The sequence below is a fragment of the Balaenoptera physalus genome, assembly GCF_965194825.1.
Source record: "Balaenoptera physalus genome assembly, chromosome: 17".
NCBI classification, from domain to species: Eukaryota; Metazoa; Chordata; class Mammalia; order Artiodactyla; family Balaenopteridae; genus Balaenoptera; species Balaenoptera physalus.
The window spans coordinates 53,590,031-53,615,979 of NC_138895.1; the positions used below are offsets into that span (position 1 = coordinate 53,590,031).

Genomic DNA, 25,949 nt, shown 5'->3' on the forward strand with positions numbered 1-25,949 from the left:
CCCAGTTGGATTTAAGGGAAGGGCCTACATTTAATGACTGAGGTGAGAGACTGTCTCCCTTCCTCTGGACCAGAATGAGAAAGTCTATAGCCTTGATTGTTGCTGACAACTTTCCATGCTCTAAATTTGAGAGGTCTGAGCCTTAGCAGTCATTGTGGAGGAGACAGTAGAAAGAAGTAAAGAAGGAATGGGTTGGGCCTGTTTTAAAACACAGCCAACTCTAGAGGCTCCTGGAGGGGTGGTGTGGGGATAAATCACATCTCTCCTGATGTTTCCTTGACCTTCCTCATGAAAGATCAGAGTTCATAGAGCTGCATAAGACAAATCATCATTTTTTCATAGACTGGGAGATAGTCTATGGTGAGTGTCATCCTTTTGGGAAGCCATGTGGCCCTAACCAATGTCCTTGCAAGATACCTTCCATCTTGTCTCTGCTATGGTGAAGATGCATCAGGATGTTTGCGTTTCTCAGGGGATGAAGAAGTAGAAGAAGAGTTCTGACATTCTTTTCTTATGAGAGCCTCTCAAAATTCCTCCAAGGTAGCGTTGTGCTCAGAGCCAAGTCACACAGTTGTGGGAGGCATGATGTTCAACGGTCATGTGTTCAAAGGTGGAAGAGGATGAGAAAGGATGAGAGGTTGCTGGGATCAAGGATTCCCAGTTCTCCAACAGCTCTTTAACACACCTGTAAGTTCTTGAGGGAGCTCTGAGGAGAGGAGATTTGAGGGACTTTTGACACTGGGTCCCTGGTTCAGTTGAGTAGGGTTGGGCTACATGAAGGTACTAGAGCTAAGACTGCCTACATTTGAATCCAAGCTCCGTAATTTCCTACCTTTGTAATCTCAGGCAAGTTACATAAATCCACCGAACTTCAGTTTTCCCATCTGTCAGGAACATACAATAGCAGCACTTACCTCATAAGGCTGTGGTGGGGATTAAATAAGAAAATTATTGTAAAGCACTTAGCACAATACCTGGCACGGAGTTATTGCTTGACACAGTAACTACAGCTGCTGCTGCTGTGGTTGTTATTATTAATTATTATTATGATTATTATTTGCCTAATCAGACTTAAGTGGATTGTACTAGAAACAGAACTCCCTAGATCCAGATCCGAAACTTGTGCTTGCACTCTTATCTCTCCCATGGTGAGGAGAGAGCCTTAAGGAGAAGTAAACCGTATGAGTCTCCACCTTTAGAGCTTTTGCTCTGGAGCAAAAGACCTGTGGTCTTCCCAGGTGGGGGCATCTCCTGAGAGAGAAGCTTCTTTGTCTTTGGTCTTTGCTACCTCACCAGCCCCATGGAAGATGTCTTCTCCAAACAGCCAAGCCAGGGAGGCCTTTTCACACAGAAGCCAGGACTTCAGTCTCCTTGCTGGGCCCAACTAAAGCCCTGCTCCCTAGCACGGATGGCTGACTGACGGTGCCCCCTTGGCTGTGGTCCTCCTTAGGTTTCTTCCTGGGTGGTGGGCAGGAAGGAGGGAGAGAGAGTTGTGAAGAGAGGAGGCTTGAGATCTTCCGAGAACAGAAGATCCGGTGGAAACTTTGAAAGTCCAGCTAGTCTATAAGATGTTTTCATCAATATTTCTTTAAAATCCTACTGAATATTAAAAAACATAACAGAGTTCCTTGTGGAAGATATAAAACACATGTGATCCACCTGCATACAAACCTACGTGTACACGTCATACATATTCATGAATGCATTTCTAGTAACCCAAGGAATATTAGCAGTGATTCATTTGGGTAGGAATAGGGCTTGTTATTAATTAGTTTGAGGATTGGGGCTACAAATAGGGAAGAGGAGAGGGGAACTAAGGGGAGAAGGGAACATTTTCTAAGTCCATTTGTTTCATATCTGTTCCCTCATACGCATACGAGCAGTAATTGATAAAAGAGGTGTTTATTATTCCCATTGGGCTGATGCCTAACGTGACAGACAGCAAGCAGCAGCGTCCAACTTCAGCCCCAGGACTGTCTGATTTCGAGGCCCACGTCTTATCCATGAGCGCCACTCTTTCATTTTCATTAAATAGTAAAAAACTGCCTTGCGATCAAGTTAAATGGAGATTTGATGTCGGTAGGTTTCACTGAGATAATCTGGAATGCCCACCATCCCTTTGTTTACTTACCAGAGTTCTACAAACTCCAGTCCCACCTCATGTATCCAAACTTTTATTCCCTGGATCGCAGCAGAGGCTTCTGCTCTACCAGAGCCGGACCCAGACTCCAGCACATTCCCATCTCTTGTCTGTAATGTTTCTCACATCTGGATGCCCTCTTCCCACCAGGGAAATAGCAAACACTCCCTTCCCCGTTTCTCATTACATCTTTCCACCCCTGCCCCCTGGCAGTTACAGGTCTGGCAGTTAGCCCTGCAATTTTCATCCCTAGGTCTGATGGCAGAAGTCACTGTTTGGGATTTGTTTCAAAAGCTTGGTCCTGGGAAGAAACAAGATATTTAGACAACTGCATGCTAAGTAGGTTGTGAAACCAAAAGTAGATCAAGTTTCCCAGGGCTGGGTGAGGAGGAAAGCAGGAGAATCAGAGGGGTAGGGTTTTAGGTAGGTGGATTCCTAAGAAGCTGACTTTCAAGAACCTGTGTCCTGGGGGTGAGGTGTGCTCATGGAATCTGGATTCATCTGGGGAGTTTGAGAGTAGGGATGGTCTGGGCCCCCAGACAGGAGTTCCTTGTGCTTCCACTTGCTGTGGGGCAGGGTAACAATGCCCTGAGCTGAGAAGGGCCTCAAAGCAGCCCCTGCAGCTCAGAATGTGTAGGGTAAGTAAGTGTTTCTTGCAGAGCAGCTTGGACAGGACATCCAGAGGGCTATCAGACACAAGGGGTCTTGCAGCTGGGAACACGGAGGACACAGCTTTGCGCTGTGTGGACCGATAACCAGATCCCGACGTGAAGGGAGACATCTAGCTAGTGAAAGTGGAGGAGGACGACCGGAGGCCCTGTCTCCAGACCAGAATACCACTGCATACCCTCCTCACCCAACTCAATTTAGATCTGACGAGATGGGGGCAGATTATGTTCCTGCCTCTCAAATGGGGCTCAACACCGAAGTTCAGTTCCGTTTAAACAAAAACCATCTGAGTTTGCACAGTAATATTTGGAGACAATTGAAATAGGCCGGTGGAGTTGAAGAATGGCCATTCAGGCCCCACAATAGGCCAGCTCCTCTTCTATTCCTTTCCAGGTATCACTTCTCCAATATGGGAAACCTTCTGGTCTTCAATCTCACAAAGCTTGAGGCGACTTCATGCACAGAAGGGACACAGACTGGTACTTCTGGCATTGTCCTGGGTAGCACATGGGGTCAGGGGTACTTTAAAGACAACTTCACTAGCTTTGGAATCATGTGGAAATTTGCCTGGAGACATTCTATCCAGCACCAGGGGAGAAAGTCACAGGGAAAACAATTAGAGATGCAGTTTACTGGCACAAATCAGGTAGAAAAGTTGGCGGGAGTGTCTACAAATGAAAAATATTCCCAAGCAATCAAGCAAATATAAATTAAAACAACAGTTACCATTTTATGATGATCAGATTGGCAAAGATAAGAAAGGAAAGATAATACCTAGTGATGGTGAGGAAAGCTGGTGGGAACACAAATTGTTCAGTTCCTTCTGGAGAGCAGTTTAGTCCCATGGATCAAAATGGAAACTGTTTCACTTTGAGTCAGCAATTCTTCTAGGAATTCATCCAAATGGAAGAATCAGAAGAATATGAATATGTATGTATGAGGAAGTTGATCTCAGCTTGGTTTATAGGTGAAATATGGGAAACCACAAACATATTATTAAAAAGTGAAGTGAATAAATTACGGAATACCCATATACCAGTCAGCAATCTATATGCAAACAAGCCCAGAGATGTGATGTAGACATTGCAATGATGATGTAGATTTATATTTATTAGCATAGTATGGTCTTTAAGGTATTTGTTAAGTCATAAAAGCAGCTTAGAATTGGCATATTTGGTGAATGAATTAAAAATATGCAGAGAAAAAAACTCACAGAAAAAAATGTGAATGACCACAATTAATTAAAGCCTTGTATATGTTCTCTTTAGAAAGGATTAGAAAGTGCATTTTTTAACCTTACAAATTGTTATGGTCGTAGCACAGTTGTTTTTTCCCTCTTCAAAAAATATGCAGAGAGATAAGAAGCTGAGAGTGTAATGCATAGCATGACGACTATAGTTAATAATACAGTATTATACATTTGAAAGTTGTTGGTAGATCTTAAGCATTCTTACCACACACGGACACACACATACATACACACACCAAGAATTACCTATGTAAACTATGTGAGGTGATGGTTGTATTAATTATCTTGATCTGGTAATCATTCTAATATATATATATATATATAAAATCTTGTTTTAGACTTTAAATATATACAATTATATTTGTCAATTACTCTTGGTCTGAATAAAGTTAAAATTATGCATACAGAAAAGTCTGGAGGTCATTACACCAAAATATTAAAGGTAAGTGTTTTGGGGGCAGTGGTAATATTAAAACAACTAAAGTGATTTTTACTTTCTCCTTTTCAACTTAAAGAATTACGCGATAAACTTTTTTAGAATGAGCATGAATTATATATTTATATTTATTTAAGTACCATGGGGTGCTGGACCAGGTCCTTCCCTCCCTGCCGTGATGAGCTCTTCCCTCCCCCGACCCCTCCCTGCAGTATTTTCTCCCTTCTCTGAACTCCTGGGACAGTTAAGCCCCAAGTTCTGTCCAAGGTAGAAGTCAATAAAGCTTTTCTGTTAAAGATATCATGGGTGATGAATCTGTCTTATGCTGTTTTTCCAGAAGCTTTGTGAATTCAACTAGATTCTGAATTATTTTAGGGCAGAAACCAAGCATCACTAAGACATTTTTTGATGGGTCTCTATTCTTAGACACTTCTGAGAACCCAGAGGGCATAAATAACCCTTCGTGGATTGATTTGGGTGTAGACAGGTGGTGGAGGAAGAAGACCATCTTGGAGTCAGACGGCATTTCTCACATGGGGATTGAAGACCTGGAGCCGTTATAGGGTCAAGGCCAAGTACCTTGTGATGATTAGAACTGCAGAGCTCTGTGATATGATAAAGCCCAGCAACCACTCTGTCCTGGGATCCTTCTCTTCTCTCCTTCCTAACAGTAAACACAAAAGCTGCTTTTGCCCTGGCCCAAGAAGCTGGCCTTATGGAATGTTGAACATCTGCCTGGTCTGCTTGTGGTACAAACTTCTTATTCTTGGGTAGGAGAGAAAGCAGGGGCTGCATCACCCTTGAGCTTGATTCAGGGGTAAAATCTGAAAATCAATGGTCTGAATTTTATACTTGCTCCCTGACTCTTGATAAGCAAATTGAGATGAAAACTTTGGATGCAAGTAAGTGCAGTCATCCCTTGGTATCCCTGTGGGATTCATTTCAGGACCCCACAGATACTAAAATCTGAGGATGCTCAAGTCTCTTATATAAAATCACATAGTATTTGCATATAACCTATGCATATCCTCCTATATACTTTGTCATCTTTAGATTATTTGTAATACCTAATACAGTAAAAATTCTATGTAAATCATTGTAAATACAATGCAAATGTATGTTGATAGTTGCCAGAATGCAGCAAAATCAAGTTTTGTGTTTTGGAACTTTCTGGAATTTTTTTTTTCTGAGTATTTTTGATCTGTGGTCAATTGAATCTGGGGATGAAGAACCCATGAATATGGAGGACTGATTGGATACCATGGAAAAAGAGAGGGAAAAAAAGGCAGAAAATGAAAATATAAGCAGAAATAAAGGATAAAATGAAGGAAGGAAGGAAGGAAGGGTCAAAGGAACAAAGGAATGAAGGAAGACAGGAAGAAAAAAATTTTGAAGAAAAGTGATGGAGGAATTTTGCAGGTACTATCTCCGAAAGCAGTTGTAAAGATTTTTGAAGGCCTTGCACTGTGTTCTCCTTACAGGGCTTTAGGGAGCATTTGGGGCCCTGGGAACGTGCGAGACTAGCGGTCAGAGAGACTGGGTAGAGGAGGTCTAGCTCTGTCATGAACCAATCCCGTGGCTTTGTCTGAATGCAAGCTCTCTGGACTTCCTCTTGAAACATGGGAATGAGCAAGGAGATGGCAAAGTTTCCTTCCAGCTCTAACATTCCCTATCTTACAAATGAGAAAAGCACACGTTCTGAAGTGGGCCAGTGGGGTTTGTTCGTGGTGGCCGTTTTACAAACTAGCCACCTGTTCAGTTTTCCACTTGCCTTTGTTTCTGCCCTTTGCCCCAACCAGTGACTGTCAGAAGACATACACATAGCTCCCCACAGAAAACGGGCCCTGCACCCACGAAAGCAATGCTTTGTTTTCACATGTGCTTACAATCTGTGTGTTTACAATCTTGTTTTCCTGTGCTTACAATCTGGCCTAAGGGGTGGCCCTAACATTTTCAGTGAAATTAAAGAGATGACAAGACCCCAAGTCCTTTACTCAATGATGTCTAGGTTTGTTAGACATTCAACTTCTTATCTAATTTCCTGAGTATCCATAAGAAATCTGTGTGGGACTTGGCTTTTACTAGGCTACAAAAATGTTATCCCGAGGCTGTTATCTCTCAGGAATGGGGGTAAGACAACAATTATGGCGCTTTATTTAAGAAACTTATTACTGAGATACACCATGCATACAGGAAAGGGGTAACATGAATTAAGTACATTTATCATAAATATTCAGTTTGGTGTTGTACTTGTGTTCAAACCTATGTAATCCCCATCCAGATTGAGATATAGAACATTCTGGCACCTCAGAACACCTTCTCATGCCCCTTTCTAATCAATTTTCCCGCCATTCCCACCCGCAGAGGACAGCTATTTTAACTTCTATCACCATCAGTTGGTCTTGTCTGTTCTTAAACCTCATATAATGGACTCATGTAGTATGCACATTTTGGGTCTGGTGGGAGAAATCATTTGGTTCACTTCACTGTAATCACTTATTTCACCGTCTGGTCTATGCCTCTCTACTTAATCACAGCAGACAGTGCCATCAAAACAATTCCTGACATGAAGTACATGTTGTCTGACTGCCATATGTACCATCACGTGCAACTGTACAATTTTACTCACATGACTTAAACTCATGTCAAGGGTCTTAAACCTCTTTGATCAAGTGCCATAAGAGTTAGGCAATAAATGGTGAATCCAGTGAAACAGACCTTGCTGAAAACAGATGAACCAGGCCCAGAGGTGAATCACTATAATTGTGTAAAAGGGGTAAATTGTTCCCGAGGAGGGGATACTTTTTACAAAGGTGTAATAAGGGGAGGCATCTCACCTCCCAGCAGGGTACCAAGTAAATGCCTAATTCGTTTGACTTAACTGGCCTACCCAGAAATGCAGACAAACAACCTGCTATTCTGCATAACGTCACTAGATGGAGATCTTGAGTCGATCATGGCTTGCTGGCTTTATCTCAGGTTTTCTTTACTTGAATCTGCTTTACCAAGGGTCTGAACACCCACAGAATGCAACTTTACAATTTTGGCATTTCACGTTTTTTTGCTGAACTTTTTGGGGATGGTAATTTCAAGTAAAATGGATTTCGTTTTAAATGTATTAGTTTAATTAATTTCTCATCTGGGGTCCCAGCGAGGTGGAAGCGCCCCTGATGTGTAGGCTGCGTGCTGTTAATCTGGTGTGTATTTCTGGCAGAAGCTACCAGTGTTTATTCCCATGACCCCCAGAGGGTGTGGCTGGTTGTAGAGACTGTCATTATACCTTAGAACTGATTAAAAGAGGAAATCCTCACTAGAAATGGCTCCGTGGCCGCCAACAAGTGAACCCAGCTGCTTTATTTCCATAGAATAAGCCGTTTCAACGTCTTTATTTACAACTCTAGCAGTGCAAGCTAAGCTTTTTGTCCTTTTTTATTCTGAATGAAATTCCAAAGTGATTTTTATGTTTAATCACAAATTGACATTATAGAGAAATCTAGAAGTATGAGGTAAAAGCCTTTGCTTTCTCTTTTAGTTGTCAAGGCAGTCATGCCATTCAGGAATAAAACCCTCAGTTTGCCGAAGAAGAAAATGACTGAAGCAGCTTGTCTTTGTGAATAAGTTTTTGAGAAAACTCAGGGGCTGGACAGTTTTGCCTGTGACATGTTGACATTCTACCCAGAGACGATGTGGCCATTTAGCTTTGGCTGCTATCTGAAATGAGTTTGAGTGTCTCAGCTCATTTCATAAGAAACACAAATAAAGCCCACATAATAAAACATGCAGTTTGGGATTATAGCCAGTCTCTGTTCAGAAGATGCCCAGAACTACATTTCTGAAAACTAAATTCCTGTTCCACGTAGATAGGGATTCTTGTACTTCCAGAGGGGGGCAGTTAGAGGGGAAGGAAGGAAGGAAAAGAAGAAAAGAAAATTGTAAACCGTGAGGCATCATGCTGGTGGTGACCCAGGCTGAAGGCCCTGCAGTGCCATCAACCCCGCCTTCAAACCGTCTGAACCTGCATGATTTAAAGGCTCAGGCAGAGGCCGGTCTCTGCTTTCCTATTTCATGTTCTCTTCAGCTTCTTCAAAGCTGCATCATAAGGAATGGTATGGACTTCACTTCTTACTGCCCTTACCTGTCCCTGCCACAGTTCCAACCCATAGAGCAGTCAGGGAAGCAAGAGCCCATAGGCCCGAGGCAGTGAGCTCACTTGTCTTCTGTCTCCCTATCAGGCCTGAGAGATAGGTTCCAGGGCCTGGTGGTAGCTAAGAAGGCGCTTTGTCCTGTGGGTGTAACTCTGAACCAGTTTTCGTAAGTATGGGGCCTTATCCAAGAAATGTCTCTATTTCAGACTCTGAATGATCATCTCATCAAGAGAGGATATTTTGGTTTGCTTGTGTGTTTTTCCTTACAGCCCTTTATCTTAAACAAAAGCAAACCCATGTTCATTAGAGAGAAGAATTCTAGTAAATGCAGGTAGTTCAAGAGAAAAAAATTTAAAATTATTTGTAATCTTGCCACCTTGACATAAACTCTGTTAATGCCTTTCTGTATATCTTTCAATCAAAGGTCTGTGGGTATATACATATGTAAAATTTTTACAGAAATAAGAGTCCTTTTGTACATACTCTTTTATGGCTTTTATTTTCACAGAATGCCGTATCATATCTTTTTATAGTAGTAAACATTTATATATAACCTCACATTTAACAGCTGCTTTGCATTCTATTATAAACAATCCCTTAATGTTGAACAGCAGCCTCCCCCATCACCAATATTATTGATGACACAAACAAAACTATAATTAACACTCAAAAGTGATTTTTATTGTATATTCTAATTTTCAAATATATCCAGTTTGAAGAACTTGACTACTGAGAGATTCCTTTCAATATGAGAAAACTATGCCCTTTACAGGAATCAGGAACATAAATCATCATTTATGAAGAATACAAAAGATCCTCCCCCATATTAAAACACTCCCTGCATATATTTACCTGAATTGTACATATATACCTGAATACTCCCAAGTGATACACCATGTTAATGTAATGGAAAGTAGTTATTTTAATCCTTAGAGTTGATTCTTATGTGGGTAAATGGGAAAAAAAAATATGCTGGGATACAAGATGCATGAAAAATGTTTTAAAGTCTTTATTGGGCTTGAAATGATGAGAGTTTACATAATTAATCATAAGGGGATGTTTTTAGTCACAGAAATGATCATTAGTACTGCACTAGAGCTAAGTAATCTTTATAGCAATATAAAAATGCCATTTCACCCTTAGATCTTACCGAGATTTTGTCTCTCTTTTATGCTCTTTGGCATTACAACACTCAGTAATTGAATGCTACTTAATAATCAGGGTGGGTAATGAAACCATCTAAGCTAATGTGTCCACGGAAATTTCTGAAGCCCAAACTCCAAATATCACCACAATACATTGTGTTAGCCCAAAGCTAGGAAAAAGATAAATTAAGTGCTATCATTGTGCTGTTTAAAAATTACCCCCACTTTAAAAATTAATATCCTTTGTTCTTTTTCATCTTTTTTTTAATGATGTTTTAAGATGCAAATTCTGCATTTCAGCCTTGGCCTTCATCAATTGCTTTGGTGGGAACAGTCATAAATTTTAACTATCCTTCCTAAATTATAAGAATGTCTGTGGTAAGTTTTTTGATAAACAGATGGCTCCTACTTGATCTGTTTTGACAAAGAGGCAATAATAAAGACAATTAGTGATTTTCATTGGCTCACATGAGAATATAGTTCATGTCAATGGTTAACAGTGCAGCTCCTGGAATCAGGGACTTGGTTTGTATCTGGGCCCTGCCGTGTCCTGGTGATGTGAACTTGGGGTGATCCTCTAACTCCCAGAGGGTGTTTCCCCTGAAAAATGAGTATAAAAATGTTGTGAGATTAAATGAGGAAATTCTAGCGTGTATCACAGTGCCTGACATAGAAAAGTACTTCAATAAATTGTTAACTATTGTTAAAAATACTGGCTAACCGCAGTTGAATGTTCAGTGGAGTAAGATTTCACTTTATTTTGCTTCCAAAACAAAATGCCTGTGAGTGAGGGTAGTTGTGGATATTTCAGCCTATTTGGTCAGAATTGTGTCATCATCTAACTAAAATCCCCCAAGAATTTAGTTCAGAGATATTAACATTTTTAGAAACAAAAGCACAAAACTGTGGTCTAGATGTTTTGACTTTTCTCTGATCTGTTCAATGAAATGACCCTTGAATTGAGAGACATGTCTTCTTATCACAAAATGTCTTCTCATAACGGCTTTTAGCAAATGTAACATTGAAAATAGGAAAAGCTGCCTAACGTAACATTTAATGAAGCACCTTTAAATTTAAAAAAAAGCAAGAATATCTCTTGTGCCTTCGAAATGGAACTTAATTGGTTCCAAACATGAACAGTTGGATTTTCATCTCCTTTAAAAAAAAAAAATCTTTGATTTTGACTATAAGACCTGGTTTAAAATTTAACTGAAGTAATTGATTTGTAAAATTTCAAAAGCAACTCTTTAATCTTTTACTAAACTATTAATAAGTTAATAACCTCATTTCACTGAATTTGCTCTTTTATTATATTAAGTCCAGCTCCTTGAGTAGGTCCCTGTTCATTCAAAAACATGCTCTTATTTTTTGAAATATCAATCATGCTATGTAAGAAAAATGAATTTGTGGCATCTTTTCTTGTTGCAGTTTTCCACTAAAACTTACCTTTAAGTGAAAGTGAGGTGGGGGAGGGCAAGAGAGGGTAGCCATGGAAAACTTTCTGAACCTCATACTCCAAATTTTAGCAAACCTGGTTTTTAAGTAAGCGGATTCCAATTGTCTTTAATCCTTCCTGAAAATAGATATGGTTGGATAGAAGATCATCAGATTCCTTTGTCTATGTATTTCAAAAACAGTGTTCTTTTTATGACTATTACATAGGAAAGAATATAAATCATGTCTGTTCTGTAATAAATAGACTTCTCAATTTTGTATGAGGAACAGTTTATACAAACTTTTTCTGTGTCTACACTTTACTTATCAAAATATCCTCACAGTTGGTCACATATCACTTAGCACAATATTGACACCATCTGTTTTAAGCTTGGGATGATTGTCTCTTAACTTTGAATTTTTTGGAAGTTGAGTTATGTCTGTTCAGTATCTCTCAATTGTTAGAAGACTGGTATATTTAAATGCTCTAATAATGGGGAAAAATGTAGATCAACTGTCTTCCATTTGAGATCAATACACTAACTGACTTAAAAAACAAAACCAGATGAAGCCTTAATAATTTATTTGATTCTCTCAAAGATGGTGACTATATTAGTCTGTGTGCATGAATGGGAATAGCCAGGTTTAGTAATTCATGAGAAGCGGCTCTTCTGTTGGCTTTTAAAAACAAATAGATCTGCGTAGTAGCTAAAGTTAGTTCTAGGCTCCCAGCCCTGCTATAGCATGGTCAAGAAAGATTCCTGAGCATGTATTTTATAATTTGATTATAAAGAAGTGTATATCCTTTATGAAAGCTCAAGCCTTTTGATATCTGACCTTACAAGAATTCATGACTTTTTTTTTTTTTTTTTTCTTTTTTGGCTGCACTGCACAGATTGCAGGATCTTAGTTCCCCGATCAGGGATTGAACCCCGGCCCTGGCAGTGAAAGCACTGAGTCCTAACCACTGGACTGCCAGGGAATTCCCTCATGACATTTTTAGATAGTGACTCTTGTGACCCAGGGGCAGATGAGAGATTGAGATATACATTTTTTTGTTCGTTTGTGTATGATCTAATGCCACGACAATGTAAGGTGTATGATAGCAAGTCAATGTTTATTTTATTCACTGTTGTATCCTTAGTGCCTAGAAGAGAATTTGGGGCTTAATAAATAGGGTCTTAATAAATATTTGTGGAATGATGACATCAAGTGAAAAAAATAAAAGAAGGGGAAGAATGTGCTCTGAGAGCTAGGAGGTACAGCAGTGGAGAAGTACTGCTGATCTTCAACCAGAGCGGGCAAGGAAGTCCCAGTTTTTCCAGCCCTGAAAGCTTGCAGGAGGGCGTGTGTGACGCCAAGTAGGGACCATGCAGAGAGTGTCATTTCGTTGTCTAGTTTCCTTCTTAAGTAACCCCGGCTCAGAGTGTCTGGCTATTCCTAGCTTCTCAGTTCCTTGGGGGCTTCCTCCTCTCCCAGTTGCCCTCTGCTTGTGCCGACATGAAGCCTGGGTTTTCTGGGTAATGAGCAGAATTGAGAATTCGGGTGTGGGCTTCAGACACATCTGGGCACTGGCCCAGATTCTGCCATCTCCATGTATCTGATCCTGAGCAAGCTCCATCTCCTTTCTTCACCTATGTATGAGGATTGATAATAATTTTGCCTACCTAGTTGAGTTTCTGAAAGATTAGTGAGAAGATGCCTGATATGAGTAACAAATGGTAAAGACCTTGTGTGGATGGCTCATTGCTTTCAAGAAGTGGAACTTCCTATAGAGGGAAGGTGCGTGTGAAGCACTCAGCATAGGTCTGGATCGTGAGGAGACTTTGACAACACGTGAGCTTCTATTTCCGTGTGTGTCTTTTCATTGATCCCAGTGTTGAGAAACAGGACACGAGTAGTGGCCAAAAGTAGAAAGACTCCTCTGACCCTAACAAGGGATTTGAAGTAAGGGGTATCCTGTATCTAGGCGTCATTCTCCAGAGACTGAGGTGAGTCAGGCAGGTGTAACTACCAACACTGAAGTGATCTACATGCAATAAACCTTTTCCAATCTGAGTATTAAAATTCTTTTGTTATATTATCATAGTCATTTTATTTATTTTTAACTTTTTATTTTATATTGGAGTATAGTTGATTAACAACGTTGTGTTAGTTTCAGGTATACAGCAAAGTGATTCGGTTATACATATACATGTATCTATTCTTTTTCAAATTATTTTCCCATTTAGGTTGTTACATAATATTGGAGAGTTTGGGATTGACATTTACGTACTGCTGTATTTAAAATGGATAACCAACAAAGATCTACTGTACAGCACAGGGAATTCTGTTCAATATTATCGTAGTCATTTTAGCTTTGCTACTGTGGAAGACATTTCTTCCCAGACTGTGTTTCTCCTTTCAAGTTGATTTTAAAAACTCCGATAGCATTTGCCATGATGTAACAGGCTTGGGTTTTTTTTGCAGCGATGTTTAGTAGGCTGTTTATGTTTCCATGTTATGAAAATACGCTGCTGTTAAAAGGAGTGTGAGATCTCACTTGTGATCTTGTGGTTCAAGTGGCCGACTTCATCATGGGTGTGGTTAAATTGTTAATCTCCCAAGAGAAAGAAAGAAAAATTTGACAGGCTTCTCCTACTTAACTATTACTAAGCCATTTGAATAAAAATAGAATTCCTTGTTAAAATAACTAAGCATAAACATAGGCCAAGGCCACTAATTTTCCTGTATAGACTATGCAATTAGAACAAGATAATAAAGAAAATAAGCACCTAATTACAATTTGATACCTTTATTGTTAACCTTCAACTGTTATGAATGTTAATTCTTTCCCTTGCTTCCCTTTATAACTTTAAACAAAGATGGAAACATTCAGGCAATTCCTTTTCACATAGCTTCCCTGAAACCCCCTGCCTCTTCCCAGATACTGACTCCCCGACTTTTAGAGCTAAAATATTCACATCTTTCTTGAAACCTGATGTTCCCTCCTGCCTCTTTGCCTTCCTGTCTTTTCATATACTGTTCCTTAATTAAGGAAAGCTCTTCCTTAGTCATCCCTGATATTGAGATTTGGCTCAAATAGTATCTCTCCTGTAAGGAATACTCTCAGGCAGAGAACTCTTTAATAAAGAGTTTTGTATTTTGTGGATTCCTTTTCATCACATTGCCATTTTATTATGTGTTTACACATCTGCCTGCCCACCAGCAGACAATGTTTTCAGGGATCAGGCCATGGAGTTGGGTTCACCTTTTCATTTGTTTGTTTGTTTTTGTAACATAAAAGTTGTACTAAGATATAAATTCTTACCAAGTGATTCATTCATTTGTGTGTATAATTCAATGGTTTGGAGCATATTCATAGAGTTGTACAACCATCACCACAATCAATTTTAGAATGTCTTCATCACTCCAAGAAGAAACCCTCTACTCATTAGCAGCAACCCTCTTTCTTTCCTCAATCGTCCCACGTTAGCCCCAGGGAACCACTAATCTACTGTCTGTCTCTAGAGATTTGCCTATTCTGGATATTTTACATAAACATCGTTTGCTTTTAAACTATACTGCACATAATTAGAAGCAAAGAAACTTCATTAAATGCCAGACTCAAAGATACATCCCTATATATTTTTCCTTAACACAAGAGAGAAATCTACTGGAATGAGTTGTGTTATTTTAATTATGGAATAATGCAAATACCAGAACGTCACAGATTAAGCTTAACAAAGACACTTTACCTGCTGTTTTAGTGAAGAATCAGCCTCAGTAGCAACATACCAGGAAGCGAAGTTATTTCCTCCCCTCACATATTTTAGGGACATAGTTCTGTTCAATTTGGATAAAATTCTGGAAGGAAAAAAGCTGCCTCTTAGCGTTATGTACAAGTCACTTGCCTTCTCTTGTCATAACTGAATGCTGACATAAATCTTTTTTAATAAAATGAACTATTACAATTATTTCTTTCCTGAATGATGGCTGAAACAGATGTATTTTAATCTACAGGACAAAGAAAATGAAATTTACATGTCGCTGAGGTCTCTCTGGTTAATAAATGTTTTAAATAGAAAGAAAGCACCAAGCTAAATAAATATGAGACTATGCTGCTTTGCATAGGATTAAAAAAGTAAAATTAGAGGGTTTTTTCTCTACCAAAGAACTGATTTATAAGGTGAAGGTATTTTACACTATCAAATATGTCTTTTAGAATATCATGAAAATGCTGCTTTGCTGTTCTTCTTTAAAAAACAAAAGCAAACAAACAAAAAAACCCTGCAACATGCAGTTCAAAGTATTGCCTCTGCATTTCTAACTTGATTGGTGTGCCTGGTACGTAAGTACCAGCCTGACTGTTTTCACTACTATTGTAACATTTTCTCTATTTTCGAGTGCTAGTGAGCTAAAAGAAATGAGTTCCACTCATAGCCTTGCTCTAAAATTTTACGAAGGTTTTTTTTTCATTATAGAACATATAAGATACACCTAAATTTTGTTTATTGCTGTCAGAAAATGTCCATGATAAAAAATGAGGAAATTAGAACTGCCCTTGAAAAGGCTTGACAATTTTTTTCCTTTTTTTTTTAAAGAAACTTTTCCTGTGTGCTTTGAACTGTTGCCAAACTAGATAAAGGTAAAAATGGCTGACTTTTCCTAAATTGCTTGCATGAAAAACCTTCAAATAACTTTCATATACAAGCAGTCTAAACACCCAGGGCCATGAATCCATCTCGCCCACCTGGTCACCCTCCCACCCCTGAGGAGATGTAACCCTGGTGGAATCAACCTTGGAAAAATAAAATGGCAGCTCAGATGGTCCGAATCATACCCCAAACACCACAATGCCCTGAAAGTTACTCTTTTCATTGTAGTCAATTGGCTGAAAATACAGGGATTCTATTCCAAATTCACCTCTCTATCGTTAAAAATTGTGGTAAAAGGCATTTTTCAAAACATGATTATAGAAAGGGCTCAGGTGTTATCCTAGTCTGATTAAAACGGGTTGTGAGTCTCCCCCTGTCCTTTAAATTGCAACAAGACAGACTCTGATATGATGCACAGATGTTTTTTTTAACAACAAACTGAGTTCGAGAATTATAATTTAGAGTGTATTGGATATATCACCAAAATACAGGGTGGTTGGGCAATTGTGAGGGAGTATTGTATTGTTGCTAGTCTGAGTAAATCTGAATCTTTTCAAGTTTTGGTTGAGTGGGTTAATTCCAGGACCTGAATTACAAGTACAATTTGAATTACATTGCAAATGCTGAATTTCCTTCACTTTTGCAAGGTGCTTTCTTTTCCCCTTCTCAGACTTATGAATTCTAGCTATTTTGATGTTTTTCAAATGTTGCAATATTTCAGTTAGCTGTGAAAAATAGCAGTTCTAACTAGAAATGAAGGAAAAGATTTTTCCCCTTTGCCTCTTTGTTTATTAATTCCTTTTTTTTTTTTTTGGTTTGCCTCTATTTTGTGAAATCTCCACTCTTAACATCGATTAAAATTGTAGCAGCTCCTGAAGCATTCCAGGCAGTATACCATTAACCCTTCAATCCTAGGATAAATAATTTGTAAAAAAGACTGCCATGGACAGTCAAAACAGCCCAGGCTTCAAATGGAAGGGGGAACAAAAGAACAGGTAAGAAATTAATATATGATACAAATTGGGATGTCCCATGCATGAACAAACATTGATAAATATAGTCTCTTAGAAACCCTGTGAGGTAAATCTACACTATGACACTGATTTTATGGACAAAGAACAAGGAAGTTAAGTGGATTGTTTAGAGCTTGAATTCCTATCTCCCAGCTCGATTCTAACCATTCTGTGCTGAGGATACAAAAGTCCTGCAAAGAGCAAACCGGCATGGGGTGGGACCACGAGCCTCTGCTGTCACTCTAGAGAAAACGTTAGGCATTTCAGCAGTCGGGAGAGGTGGTAGACAAACTGCCCGGTAATTATTTAAGAACATACCAATTTATTTGTAGCATAAAGTCTAAGATCGAGCTGCTCAGGCATGACACTATAGTTTTCTGACTGTGCAGGTATTTATCTCCCACTCGTCACAAAAGAAGTCTGATTGAATAATTGGTGGTAGAAGACAAGAAAATACAGGTTAATATGGGGAGTTCAAAAGCTTGACACATTTTTAAAGAGAACCTGCCAAATGGGGTACTAACACTGTAGAAAATTGCAGTAATCAAGGGCTTTCGGCAAAGAACTAACTGGAAATGAGTAGTCAATCTAGAACATTGTATGCTGTGGTTATAGTGTGTTTGGGGGGCTTTGTTCACCCGTGCTTGTACTTCCTTTCCAGTTTTAAAGTCCCCATTTATTAGAACATCTCCTTGCATGGCACCTGGGTCATGTGGTGCCTCACACATTGAAAACGACACTGGGAGAACTTGCAGGAAACCCGGGACCCCTGTCAGTCCTCACTCAAGAGATTATCACTCCAAACAACACTACCGCAGATTTTTCTGGCTTGCACATTTATTGTCCTTCTTTCATTTCTCTTATTTTTGCAACACCACAATTTAACTAAGACAGACTTATCCAATCGAGCCTTATGCAACTAATGTGGTATTCTATTGCACCACTGAATATTCATAGGAGATGCTAACTCAATTTGAAAATAGTGAAATACAGTCATCTCTCAGTATCTGTGGGGGAATGGTATCCCTAACCCCAATTTCTCCAAGGCTCAAATTCCTTATAATAAAATAGCACACTATTGGCATATAACCTACACACATCCTCCTGTATACTTTGCCATCTCTAGATTACTTATAATACCTAATACAGTGTAAATGTTATGTAAATAATTGTCAGTGTGTGGCTAATTTAAGTTTTGCTTTATGGAACTTTCTGGAACTTTTTTTCTGCATATTTTTGATCTTTGGTTGGTTGAATCCTTGGATGCAGAAGCTGTGGATACAGAGTGCCAACAGTATATTATTTTCAGCTCTCAGAAATATTTAAACAAAACGTTATGCTTTCCTCCAAAATTAGAAAGCCCCAAGGAAAACTATACTAAAAATGACCATGGTTCCAGATGAGGCGGGAAAAAAATCATTGAATTTTATTAAAAAATTATTTGATGTTTTCTCTCCCAAATCTATACTTTATAAAAGTTCTCTTCATGGCTAAAATTTTTGTTCTTTGAATAATTTACATATTACACATAAAAAATACCAAAGACAACTTCACACATATTTATTATACTTTTCTACAAATCTGTAACCTAAAATATCTCAATGTGTCATTTAGTTAATCCAAGCAAAGTGGAAATTTTTCAATTGAAAAAACTTTAGAAAGTTCCAAACATGCATTTGTCTCACCTATTAACTAAGTGTTACCTTAATTTAGAATCCTATATTGATAGAAAATACAATGACACTTGTTCCTCTTCTGTTTTCTTTCCATTTTAAGAAAATAGCATTATGAGGATAGGAATGATGCAATATTCAGGCAGTAACTTTTGAAAAAAAGTCAGGGGTAGCAAAATTTAACGTTCTCATAACGGCATTAACTTACTCAGGTTGTACATACAGTACATTAAGGAATCGCATTTTGCTGTTTTCTGTGTAATTGGAAATATTCTATATGTACAATTTGAGTGAGTTAATGTTTCTAGGAGAACCTTCACTTTAGCATTTCTTGACTTTTTTATGTCTGAATTTGTAGCTTTAACATTTGCATTAGCATAGTTATTTGCATTTCATTACAGCAGAAGTTAGCCTATTCAAGGTCTAAAGTCATAAGCAAATGTTGACTTAAAGATTTGTTTAAATGAAAATACTTAACCTTTTTTGGGTTACATATTTATGGTTAGAAGATACACTCATTTAAGACTATGAATTTTTTTTTTTTTTTTGAATTTCCGTGCATGGTAAGTGCCCAGGAATTGGGCAACAATTGAAATAAATGAGTAAATGAACAATTGCTAAAGTTTATCAGCAATATGGAAACAGGAAAAACTTGCAATAGGATCAGTGGATTGTTTGGATTAAAAAGCAACTCCAGAGAAACTTGTTTCAGAAAGGGAAGACTGTCTTAGCCTTTTATAATATCTTGCTGTCATTTTTCTGTTCTATATGTTATTGTGTTATCATTTTAAGTATTCCTGAATTGAAAGGAAGGCTAACAATTCTCCAATTTTGCATATAAAGAAACCAAGTTCCTAAGAGATTATGTGATTGTCTTGAAGAGAAAAAAAGAGGGGAGGGCAAGCTACGTTGAAAAAATTTCTAAATCCAGTTGTGTCTTGATTTGCGGAAATTTGTGTGAAGATATGGATATAAACAAATGCAAATGGCAGAGAGAAAGAAGAAAAACTGCTATTTTATTTATGAGAAAAATTCAGCATAGAAATCCCTTCCTCAGACTGTACACCCCACAAGGGCAGGAATTGCCTTGTTTTTGTATCCTAATGTCTAATACATACTAGGGATACATTAGCTCTTTTTCCAAACTACATAAGTAATAGAAAAAATAGCCAATTACATTACTCTATGTACTTCACATTATATTAAGAGAAAAAGTTATATTTTCAGGGACACAAGTACTACTTACAGTGGAGTGAAGCCAAGTATTCTGTCCTGTCTCAGATTAGATTTCTTTATATACAAAAGGTTTTCAGGCATTTGTGGAAATTGTACATGAAAAAATATTTTAAACATGTATTTAAACATCTATTATAAGGATTATTTTTTCTTAATAAAAAGTTGGTTTGTTAAAAGAAGACCTCAGAAGGTGCAAAACCTTCAACAAAAGATTGAGTTTAGGGCTTCCCTGGTGGCGCAGTGGTTGAGAATCTGCCTGCCAATGCAGGGGACACGGGTTCGAGCCCTGGTCTGGGAAGACCCCACATGCCACGGAGCAACTGGGCCCGTGAGCCACAATTACTGAGCCTGCGTGTCTGGAGCCTGTGCCCCGCAACAAGAGAGGCCGCGATGGTGAGAGGACCGTGCACTGCAATGAAGAGTGGTCCCCACTTGCCACAACTAGAGAAAGCCCACATACAGAAACGAAGACCCAACACAGTCATAAATAAATAAATAAATAAATAAATAAATAAATAAATAAATAAAGAACGTGAATTTCTTAAAAAAAAAAAAAGATTGTGTTTAATAAACCCATATTAGAGATAAATGTGGACACTATGAAGATTTAAGTTTTGTGGGGAAAGGGGGAAAGAAGAGAAGAAATAAAGGAAGTGTGGAAAGAGTCCAAGAGAATAAAAAGCAACAAAGCACATTTATTTATTCATTCAACAAATATTTATTGAGCACCTACTAACTGCCAGATGACTGGATGCTGGGTATACAGCAGTGAAGGAGACAAATAAAGACCCTGCTTTTGTGAAATTTACTGTCTAGTAGGCAAGACAATAAGAAAAGAAAAGAAATACATAATTAAGATTATTTCACAGAATTCAATGCTGTAAATGAAATAAAACAGGGTGGAAGGGAGCTATTTTAAATTGGGTAGTCAGGGAGAGGGGTGGGTATTTCAGATTTTATGATCAGGGAAGACTTCTCCCAGGAGGGAACACTTGAGGCTCAACATCTATGTCAAATGACGAAACTAAAACAATTTAGTAGTGAATTTGACGTCCTTCATTCAAAGGAAACCAATCCATGGATTGGGAGAGTATAGTGCGTCACAAGTAGTGGAGCACTTTCTAGAGGGATTTTAGGCAAGAGTGAGTTTTATAGAGCATTAGAAGAGGCAATGTGGAAACAGGGCATGATTGGGTAAGAGGTGGAGGATTTCTTTATAAGTAGAGCGGGTGCTATTTTCTAGGGTGAGGTAAGCTAGCTGAAGCTAACTTGGAGGATTGTGACTGATGTTTAGTTTCCTTGACAGTGAGGCATTTCCCAGAATTGCAGCCTGGCTTAGGTTGAGATTTATGATGCGGGCTGGGCCACTGGGTCTGCCTCCATTTTGTAGGTCGAAATCTACAAATTAATTTTATTATCTGAAAGGTGGAAGAAGGCAGCCATATGACATCTAGAGGAAGACTTTTCTTAGAGCAAGTAAAGCCAGACTTGGTGTGTTGAAAACCACCAATGAGGTGAGGGTCACAGGAGTTTAGTGAGGAGGAAGAAAATGCTGGCAGTAGCCTGATCACATGAAGCTCCCTTAATGGTGAAGAAAAATTTGGATTTTACCTTAAGTGCCATGGGAACACTGGAATGAGAGACCTGGCTCAGATACATTCATTCACTCATTCATTCATTCATCCATTCATGCACTCATTTGGTCATTTGCCTTTTTAATAGACTTATTTTTTAGAACCATTTAGGTTGGGAGCAAAATAGAGTAGAAAGTACAGATTTCCCACATCCCTTGTCCCCATATACACACTGAGCCTCCTCCATTATCAACACCGCCCACACCCGCCCCCAAGGGGTCCATTTATTACAATTGATGCACCTACATTGACACGTCATTATCATCCAAAGTCCATAGTTTACACTGCATTGTACATTCTATGGGTTTTGACAAAAGTATAATGACATATATCTAACATTATAGTATCATACAAACTAGTTTCACAGCCTGAAAATTCTCTGTGTTAAAGCTATTCATCCCTCCCTCCCCTGGAGCCCATTGATCTTGTTACTGTCTCCATAGTTTTGCGTTTTCCAGAATGTCATATAGTTGGAATCATACAGTACGTCGCCTTTTCAGGTCAGCCTCTCATACTTAGTAATGTGCATTTAAGTTTCTTCCATGTCTTTTCACAGCTTGATAACTCATTTCTTTTTAGTGCTGAATAATATTCCACTGTCTGGATGTACCATAGTTTACTCTACGATAATTTGTTTTTTCATTCAACTGAATATGTGCCAGCTGATGTGTTTGCCACTGAAGATATAGTGATTAACTAAATGAATTTAGTCTGTGGAACTCATGGTCTAGTGGGGGAGATAGATGTTAAGTAAATAATAAAAGGAATGAATGTAAAATTATAAGCAGATATGTGCTCTGAAGGACTGGGACATCTTTTGATAGGTGTGTGCAAAGAAGGAGCCTTGGAGACCAAGAAGGGATTTCCTGATGAAATGATGCTGGAGTGAAGTGACTTCACCTGGAGTGAAGTCTGAGGGATAAAGTGAAAAGGCAGGCAGTTTGGGAAAGAAGAGCGTTGCAGATAAAGGAAGCCTGGCCCATCCGAGGAACAGAAAGAAGGCCAGTGTGGCAGAAGCATAGCTCTCAGTGGGAGGCTGAGGAGTGGGCAGGGCTCTGCCTGAGTGGGAGCCTGTGGGCCAGAGGAAGGACACACTTTCATCCCAGAAGCAGCAGGAAGGCCCTGACAGTTTCCACACAGAAGAGTGACATGGGCAGATGGGCATTCTGGAAGAACAGAGGACAGAGGAGGAGACCAGTGAAGAGAATTTTCAGTAGATCTCATAGCAGTCACCATGACTCGGACGAGAAGCGAGGAGGCAAACAGGCTGGAGGGATATTTCGGAGGTGAAATTGATTGGGATGAGAGGCGAGGGTGCAGGAGGAATCAGTCTCCTAGGCTTCTGGCTGGAACAAGATGGACGGAGTCAGTGAGCCCTAGAGGAGGACCAGGGTTCAATGTAAAATGATTGTCACTTTTTCCCATATTAGAAAAAAACATATAATTGAGCTGCTACCAGGTTTCTGCAGATTCTAGAATCAAAGAGGAGAAATCCCTGTTCAAATTGTACGGAGAAAAACTGTCTACCGGGGATAGCGCTTAACAGAGGAACTGTAAATACAGGATTAGATGTGGAATTCCTTTTCTTGTTTGGGAACTCAGTAACTGAGCAAAAGTTAGACTCATGTAAACTTTAGTAGAACCTTAGACTTGTTTTTAGGATCAGCAAGATGTATGAGGATAGTATCACATTTTCCTACAACTTTAAAAGTAGACTATAGCCTATAGTAAAATAAGAAAAACACTTAGGGAAAGCATAATAAGGATGCAGAGTGGTGTTCTGTTTATTTATTATTTGCATGGGTTACTTCTTATAAAACTAAAAAAAAAAATTATTGAATAAATACTCATTATATCCAGCTCTATGCTGGTAAACGTCCAAGAACTGGCCCTCCAGGAGAGCAGGGGCCTCTGTCTGTGGCTCTTGCCAACTGCCTTTTCTGAGGTGTTAATTTTCCCATCGTGGCCGATTCCAGCCACCAGGGTGATGCCACTGAAGACGAGGTTGTGAAGGACTGTGCACAATCCTCTCCCGGGTCTGTGTGCACCAGCTCCAACATGCCACTGACTCTCCCTTTTATTCATGAGGAACTTAGGGCTTGGAAAGTAAGTAGCTCATCCAAGTTCATAGAGAGTAAGAGGCAGAGTGAGAATTTACACTCTGGCAGAGACCCTGAAGCCCTGGGGTTTAACTGCCATGCAGTGGATACCAAGAGCTGAATCATAATGTTGAAATAATAATAAGATTTAATTAATCATAATGTGAACTCAGAACCCATTTAAGTCCAACCTCTTTTAACAGGGGAGGAAACTAAGCTCCAAAACATTTTATTGATTTGCTCAAGGTTAAAAGGCTGTTTATTGACAAAGCTGAGGCTGTAACCCAATTCTTTGGTCACTGCCCTACGCGATGCTGTTAACTACTTGTGTTTTGCAAACCTCCTTCACAAAATGTTTAAGTCGTATATCTTTCACAGAAAGAAGAAATGGTGGGGACTCTTTTCCCTTCCACATATTTGAGTGAAAATCTTATCATCTGGCAATGTAATTCAACAGCATCACCATGCTTGGAAGCAGTTCATTAATTGTGCACAGAATTCCTAAAGAATAGTCATGATAATAACAGTCATAGCTGCCAACATTTCTTTAGTACATGTTAGTATATTTTACACAAAGACAACAAACTATGGAGATCTAAACGTGCTACGAGTCATATGTACCCAGTGGTGTGTGTGTGTTTGTGTGTGTGTGTGTAACTGTAAAGCAACAAACCATTAGTTGTACAACTTGTTGCAATAATTAGCTGCATAACTAGGAAGTGAGCCATGTTTGGCAACTCCAAAAGCTCACACTTGAAGAAGCTGGTCCTATGAAATTCCAGCTCATTTTAGGGCCAAACAAATGACACAATTTGCCTTAATCTCAAGTTTAGCATTAGCAGTTTAAAAGAGAACGAGAGGATGAAAATGAATTATGAATTGAACATAAGAATACCAATAAAAATTACAGAGCTTCTAGCGAAACCTCAAAACACAATTTGGCCAAGTTACCAACCTTCCCTAAATCAGGAAAAGTAGTTACTCATCTCACGGAAGTGGTGTTAGGGAAAATTAATTGGTGATGGTAATGCTGTCTAAAAGTGTCATTTCTAGAGAGATTCTGAATTTCAAGGAGACTCCAGTTAAAGCAACTGAAGATTGAAATATTATTACTTATAAGATGAAGTATGAAAGACATTATTTACATAATATGTTGACCAATAGTTTAAAAAACTATGCTACTTATGGAGAAACATTTTATTTGCTTGATAGTTAATGAGAAAAGACTTGCAATTTATTGCTTGCTAAAAGATTTTATTTCTTCATTTTGCTCTTTACATCAAATCGTAAACTATTGAGGATGGAAATAAAAAATCATTCCAAGAGTTACATGTGAAAATTACTGGGAAAAGAGTGCCTTTCATTAAGGTAAATTCCATTTCTTGGGCTTAAATTTGGCGTATCAGTGTTTCCGTAGCACAGCAGGTAGCCGTGTGGTTTTAGAAAGGAAATAAGAACTGTGTTTTCAAAATATGCTCAGCCCAGATTGAGCCTTTGGAAATACGATATCCAAATGAACATGAGATTGAAGGAAAGTGCCAGATAAAATGAAGATCTTAAGTACTGTATATGCTTGAATGTTGTAGATATTCCTAGGGAGAATTCTTGACCTTTCTTAGAGCTGGCACTTTAAGCCTGGGGACAAATAGTTGCATTTTTGACAGTCGTGTTAAGATTACATTGGGGACTGCAGATGTGAGACTCTTTCTCTCTGTCAGAACTGAGAATTAAACCCACATCAAAAGCATTGCAAGAAGTGGAAGATCAGTGGGACATACTCAGTGAAAAGCTCTTAATGAGCAGATAGACTGCTGTATAGCCTCTGTGATGTGTGTCAACCTAGTCTTGACATAGCCAATTCCCAATTCTCTGTGCAAGATAGAATGAGGGTAACAAGGATAATTGAAACCCACAGATAATCCATGGGTTCCACTTTAACCCTCAATTGTAACTGACTGCCTTGCAAGCCTTTTAGGAGACCCAGGAAAGAGTTGCATCTCCTTTTCGTGATGTTGATTCTTCAGCATATCCTGTGTTCCCTGTGTTGGGGAACGATGAAATAAATACACAGAAGAGGCAGTATGGTTCAGGGGCCTGCCAGGAAACAGATGGTATGCTCAGAATGTGATTAACAAGAGTCTAACGAAGGGACCATTTTCAAAGGTGTGGGCAAGGTCAAGGGAAGCCAAACAGGAAACACCCTGGGGTTAGCAATGACCAGGAGTGTTCCCACTCCTTAGGGATGAAGGAGCAAGAGGCCAGAGCTGTGAGGAGAACCAAGAAGAACTGACTGTAGAAGAATTGCTTGTCAGGAGCTGTGGTCTTCCTGGCAGGAAGGCAGCCACTGGCAACCAGAGCTCCACACTGCAGGAGCCAGGGCAGTAAACCCCACACCTCCCTCTCCTCTCGCCCTCTGATCTCCTGCCAATGCTTCCCAGT

General features: G+C 39.0%; 1 long non-coding RNA gene across 1 annotated transcript in view; it reads right to left on the minus strand.

The window, feature by feature from the left end:
• The window catches only part of LOC309647230, a 92,132-nt gene that overhangs the window by 6,042 nt on the left and 60,141 nt on the right, over positions 1–25,949 (minus strand). The window contains exon 3 of the long non-coding RNA XR_014255870.1: positions 418–15,064. This is a non-coding gene — a long non-coding RNA (uncharacterized lncRNA). The remainder of the gene's footprint in view (positions 1–417; positions 15,065–25,949) is intronic.